Source organism: Gossypium hirsutum, chromosome A03 (assembly GCF_007990345.1).
Source record: "Gossypium hirsutum isolate 1008001.06 chromosome A03, Gossypium_hirsutum_v2.1, whole genome shotgun sequence".
Classification (NCBI taxonomy): domain Eukaryota; kingdom Viridiplantae; phylum Streptophyta; class Magnoliopsida; order Malvales; family Malvaceae; genus Gossypium; species Gossypium hirsutum.
Window position 1 is genome coordinate 96,032,038 of NC_053426.1, and position 7,067 is coordinate 96,039,104.

A 7,067-nucleotide genomic window follows, 5' to 3' on the forward strand; every position below is an offset into this window, starting at 1 on the left:
TTTGGGCAATGGCAACACTTTTTATGCTGGCCGTCTTTTTGATTCGTGTTTAGAAGCTCCATTTAAACCCAACCTGCAATACCTTTTCAACTTCAACTCGTCCCAAACAAGGGAAACAACACAGAAAAGCTTAAAAACGAGCTAACTTGCGTTTCCTTTATTTATAAGTTTTCAGTCCTTTGCTTCTGTTCTTTTCAAGGCACCTGCAGTTTTTCTTTCTTGATTTTCGTTATGGAAAGCAGTATATTAATTCAAAAGTAAAGCCTTCATCTATTCATAAATTCTTAATAATTCTACATCGGACTCATTATTAAGGATGCAGAGTGTACAAATTTAGATGGTAGAAACAGATTTCTAGCAAAAAAAAAAAAAAGGTTTTCCTAAGCTCACTCGTACATTGCTGTTTTTTATGATATGGTGTCATTATCTGCTGTTGGTGCTAAAACTTGAAAGATTCTCTCAAGTGGCTCAAAACAATTGGTAAATGTTACAAGTTAACAACCTTTACGACATGTTTAGCACATTGAAGATGCAATTTTGATCTATGAATTTGACAAGATCAGAGCTTTCTTTAACTTGTGGACTGTCAAACATCACCTGACTGAAATATCTAAGTTCATTCCTTTTGGAGACCTGGACAAAGATGGTGTCAACTTTAGGTAAAATGGAAGATCCATTTTAAATTTCTCTGTTGAATTATAGTAATTCCATACTGCTGCTACGCATTAGAAAACTATGAAAGAACAGAGAAGAATAATTAAAAAAAAGGGGGGGCTTCCCATCAGTGCACTGAATGTAAGAGATACCTTATCTGAATATGTAGGCTCTCATTTCAATTGCAAACTGGCAAATCCTTGATGTATCTGAAAACAGACCAAGGCCCAGTGGACATGCTGTAAAACAGAACTGTAAGCATCATTAATAAAAAAATTCTTCATAACTAAAACATGTTACCAAAATAATACAGGAAAAGAAAACGTGAAAATTTACGTTCTAATAATACCCGGAACTGACAGGATGATAAAAACAATCAGGTTATATTGTCGTGTCTTGTAAAGTTTGACAATTTAGTTCTCTCTTCAACTACGGGGAGAACGTCTTAAATCCCGGACTCATTTGATCATGATCAACTCTTGATAACTCGTTTTACTCCAGGTGCAGTTACAGATATAATATTTGATTTTTCCTGGATTATGACATACTGCTCTATTAGAGTTGTCAACAAGTAAAGAGGGGGAAAGAAGGCAAGATCCTTTTAATCTATATTTGACATTGAAATCATCTTTTATGTCAAACGTGAAATAGTATTATTGTATGCATCCATACGCTAAGGATATAACTACCTAATTTACAAGATATAAGATGTAATATATCATTCTTTTCAGAAAGGATGATGATTGAATAAAATTAAAGAACTTACCATAAAACACTAAGCCTGCTCCACTTATCCATATCCTCGAAAGAAAACAGCAAATGGTTAATATGTAGAACCACCAGAGCAAGACATGGATTCCAACTGAAGCCAAGTGGGAAAAAAAGGCCAGGAGGAACATAGATATGTGATATAGTTATTTGAATCGTATAGAGAAAGTATTTATCAACTTCAGAGAGATGTAACATATAATTTTGAGCTAAAAGCTTTTGGAAGCATTCAGTCCAATTTCAAGGCTAGCATAACACATTTTTCAATGGCAATACACACGCACACAGAAAGATATTGGCTGGTTACATGAGCCCATAGAAGAGAGTATCAAACAGAAATTTGTACCAAGGCCAAAGCCTACACTCATATTGATGCTACAACATGCTCTTACACTATAAATTACTGATGATCTTTCAAATATTGGGGCCTTCCCCATTGGTAGTCTGCATACCCTATTTCCTAACAGCTATCCTTTTACACGTAAAAAATTACCTGCTAGTACACAATTCATCTGTGTATATTCAAGAAAGAAAACAGCTCAAACCTGAGATTTATATTTGCTGAGTCTGTGGGAAGGGAAAATAGAGGCAAGAATAGACAAACAGAAGCCTTGACCAAAAAAATCCATCCATATGGCTATTCAACACCAATACCTATTAATTCCCCTGAAAAGACAATTTTATTGTTAAATGAGGCATTATCGGTTGCTTAAAAGAAAACAAAAGAGCAATTAAAATTGCAAAATAATCAACCTTGTATTTAATACTCCGCCAACCAGATAAATAATAATTCATTATACAGATGCAAAACCCGTGAAATAACAATATACAAGCACTGGATTAGTTGGATGCACATTACATGCAACATAACAAAATGTAGCAACATGGTGGCTAATAACAATAATGCCACAATGTAACTTCCATTGTATGTGTCATACCAATGCAACAGATAAACACTACCTGCAATGCAATATCAAAAATCCTTTAGCTACTTGATATTATGTCAATTTTTGAAGTGCCAGTAAGCTAGTTTCAAAGTTTATGGAAGTGTGGCAAACAAAACTATAGTAGAATTGGAATCAGCTTTCAGCAGAATGACATGAACGAAAGCATTGCCCAGTGCTAGTATTGTCCAAAGGATCATTCACACCATGCGTTGCCCTTAGAAAAAACAACCAAGTACTGTCAAAGCAATTGAAGAAAAAATCACCCAAAAGATAAACATAGAAGGAAATGATGGAATTTGAAATGCAAATTACTACCATGTTCATGCATAGTCTATTGAATGGATAGCATTGATCAGTGTTTCAGAAACAGCTCTATCAAGAGTAAAACCCTTCTCCATCAGCTGATCCCATACTTGGCAAGCCTCAGAGAGCTTCTTTTCACATATGAGCCCGCCAATTATCAATTTGAAAGTCGTCTCATCTGGAGAGAATCCTTTACTCTGCATTTCTTCATATAGATGTATGGCTTCAGTTACTCTCTTGGACTTGCAAAATCCGTTTATGAGGGCATTGTATGAAATCACATCAGGGCCAACTCCCTGTATTATCATATCATTAAAAACACTACAAGCCGTTTCAACTTTCCCTCTTTTGCATAGGTGGTCAATAATTGTAGTATAGAAAATACAATCCGGCAACAGACCCATCCCTGACATCCTATCAAGAAGTGTTTTTGCTATACCAGAACTACCTTTGTTAAGAAAATTTTTTATAAGAGTTGTGAATGTCACCACATCTGGTGCAATCCCCTTCCTATCCATATCCTCAAACAGATTGTAAGCCTTTCCAATATGACTATCCTTGCAAAATGCTTTGATGACGGTATTATAAGAAACAGCATCAACCGACCCATCCGCCTCCATCTTGTTCACCATCAACAAATATGCTTTATCTGGCTTATTAGTATTACAAAGCCCCTTAATCATCTGGTTATAACTATAGACATCACGTCTGATCCCACTCCTCTCCATCTTTTTAAACAACTTGTCAGCCTCCTGCAACATAAGCTCATTACAAAAATAATTCAACAACACATTATATGTAACCAAATCTGGCTCACACTCATTTTCCGTCATAAACAACTTTATGGCCTGTGCCTTATCAATTCTACCAATTCTACAAAACCCACTAACCAACGCATTATAGATCAACGTGCTAAACTCAACATTTCCACCCTTAATGACCTCAACAACAAGCTCATACGCCAAATCAACCTTCCCAACCTCACACAAGCCAACAACAAGCGCACAACACGCTTTATTATCGGGACTTAAACCTTTCCCTACCATTTCCTTCCAAAGCCCAACAGCACTATTAAACCCTCCGCATTATAGCATACGTTACGACATCTGGGTCTCTCCCTTTCTTAACAATGCTATGGAAAACCTCTAAAGCTAAATCTATCATTTTATCTCTACACAAAAGATTCAAATGAATGTTAAAAGCCCAAATATCAGGAACATAATTCAATTTATCCATGTCGTCTAAAAGAAGCTGGATAAGATTAAAGTTTTTGACAGAGCATAAAGCGGAGATAAAGCGAGAGTAAGTGAAGGGAGTGAGAAAGAAACCCTGAGGGAACATCTGGAAGTAGTAGCGTTCGGCTAAGTCGAAACGAGAACTGCAAAGAAGTACGCCAATAAAGCGGTTATAGTCGACGCCAAAAACGCGGCAGTCTGATTGCGTCATTTTGTCGAACAGTTTGATGGCTTGGTTGATGAGGCCGGCTTTAACAAGTCTAGAGATTTGAGCACGGTATAGTAGACGTGGCGTGCCTAGAGCGTGATACATATCACAGACAAATGCATATCAAATGATTTTTAAGGGATTGGGACCCGACCAGAATCGATGTGGGAGAAGAATTTGGAAAAACAGGAACGGAGATAGTGAAGGTAGGAAGGAAATGGTGGTGTTTATGGTTATTTCGGCTACGGCGGAGATTCGTAGGAGGAATGGACGTCCATCACCGGTGGCCCAAACGGTATAAGATCACTGTTAGTAAATTATCAGAACGCATAAGTTAATAACATATTTGCTCCTTAATATTTGCACATTCTATCAATGTAGTCCTAATTTTAACAAATTCAACAAAGTTAACCTTTTATGTTTACAAATTCTACCAATTTAATCCTTAAATAGATCTTCATCATAAAATCAAAATTATAAATTAGGAGAGCAAAGATGATGAGATTAGAACTGAGTCTTATTAATAACCTACGGATCATGGGATTGATACAATTTAAATAATTAAAGATGGATAAAAATTAGTGAGTTATCAAAATATTTGGATTAATTTACAATTGAAATACACAATAGAAAAAATCACAAAGTATTCAACATTAACAAAATTCTAAAAAAACCCCCCCAAAAAAAACCCTCATTTATAAAACTTGAAAATAAACATTAGTATCCAAAAAGGAACATAAATCCAACCTTAAAAACACAAACAAAAACTAAAATTTTACAAATTTTAATAATACAACTTTTCCAGAAAGAAACAGTGTTTTTCAGCAAAATCTTTTGAGTTAAAAATAATAGATAAACTAAAATGAAAAGTCATTCTTGCAAATGTTAAAAGTACAAAAACGTCAAGCTTGCAACTTCTCTAAATAAAGACATTGACTTTAAGTAGAATTTTAGTTTGCGTTGGTTTTAATGAAAATAATTTAAAAGATAAATTGATTTTTTAGAATAATTAAAATTTCTTAATATTTGAATAATTTTGTATATAATATTTTATGTTGTTTGGTTTTTTTTAAATCATTTTTAGTAAAACAAACATAATATAAATCATATTTATTACAAAATATTATAAAAATATTTCGTTTTGACGATCGAAACTTATTTTATAATAAAATAATATTTTATAACATTAACATCTTATATAAATTTAATAATATATAATGTCTAATTAAAGTTTAATTTGAAGTTACATATATTATATATATAAGGCTAGATGGCGACATATATAAGTAGAAAGGAATAAATGAAGCTACATCGTGATTTAAACAAATATTCGTATTTATATTATTAAAATATTCATATTTTGTACTATAAACCATTTATTATTAAAATAAAATTGAAACATTTAATCATTTTATTAAGTTAATAAGTTATATTAATTATTTATTTATTATTAAAATATGAATATGTATGTTTAATCATATTTAAATTATAATATTTATATCAAATTAATTTAACATTTATTACTTTTTAACATTCCTTTTTATTGAAATTTATAAAATATATATTAATTAATTTTAAATAAAAATAATTTTTTAAAGATTATTATTTGATACATTCTTTATGGAAATTTTTAACTTCACAAATGATATTGAGAATTTATTATATATTTTATTTAGTTATTTTTAATTTTTTAAATATAATTTAAAAATTATTTGTAAAATTAATAATTTTTATTAGTGAGTGATACATCTATCTGCGGTTAGTGTAAAAATAAAGATGACGGTGAGATAAAATATTATAACTATAATGTAACATGAGATTAAAAAAAGAAAAAAAGAAAAAACTGTAGTATACCGAAGGTAAACATGTGGGAAAGAACCTTTAGCATACAAGTGAAAATAATAAAATGTTATTTTCGAATGTTTCTAGGATTGGTTGTGTTTTGATTTTTTAAAGATACTTTAGATTTCGTATGGTGATCGTAATGGTGGAAATTGTTGGTGTGAGATTGAACACACCAATTTTGAGACTTATGATCCGATGATGGCTTCTGTCCACTACTTTTCCTACTATCAAATGTTATGGTTTTTCGCTACATATGACTTGATTTCGGTCTAACATTCCTACTATTTCTTTGATATATTTTGTCTAAAATGCATGACCAACTCCTTAATACAATGTTTTTATTCTTTTTCTTAAGGGCGAAAACAGAGTTAGTCTCTCGCCCAACCTTTTTTACCATTATTTTAATATTTTAAATATAAATGTGAATAAGTTGTTTGAATTATTGTTTTAGGTAAGGAATATAACATCATAAAAATTAATTTTCCACTCAGATAGACATTAAAATAAAACAAATTATTCCATCAAAATGACAAACAATTATTTTCCCTATCCCTACTAAAAATAATTCAAAAACACTTTCTATCCAGGTAAGCCATTGCGAAATTCAGGGTGTTTCCTTTCTTTGACTTCTCAATACCCCAAAAAAAAACACGTGCCAAAACTGTTAATTATTTCATCTGTTGACCAGCTACTATACCTTCTCGAATTTTTTTTAATTATTCTTTTACAAATAAATAAAGTCTTTTTCGATATATATAAATTACCCAATCACCATATCTATAATCTATAAAAAGAATATATAAAAGTTATTCCCAAGCTCAATTAAAGTTTAAGGAAGGCTATTAGAATTTCACATGAGGGTAATTTTGGTAATCTGAGATTGAAGCTTTCTTACGGTGTTCGAATGAAATGATGTGGTGTCTTAATTTTTTTTATATTCGAAATATCATAATTTTATATTTTTTTATTTATATAAGTTTTAGATACTAATAATTTGATTTTGTTATGCTATCCTTGGTATATAATTATATATATATAAACCAAAATATAAATTATTCAGAATATTATAAATTTGCATTTCTTTTACATATCAAATATTCTTCTTCT

At 31.3% G+C, this 7,067-nt stretch overlaps 1 pseudogene; it reads right to left on the reverse strand.

Moving 5' to 3' along the window:
* Positions 1-246: 246 nt before the first annotated feature.
* LOC107886533 (pentatricopeptide repeat-containing protein At1g13040, mitochondrial-like) lies at positions 247-4,677 on the reverse strand (annotated as a pseudogene).
* Between the last annotated feature and the right edge of the window lie 2,390 nt (positions 4,678-7,067).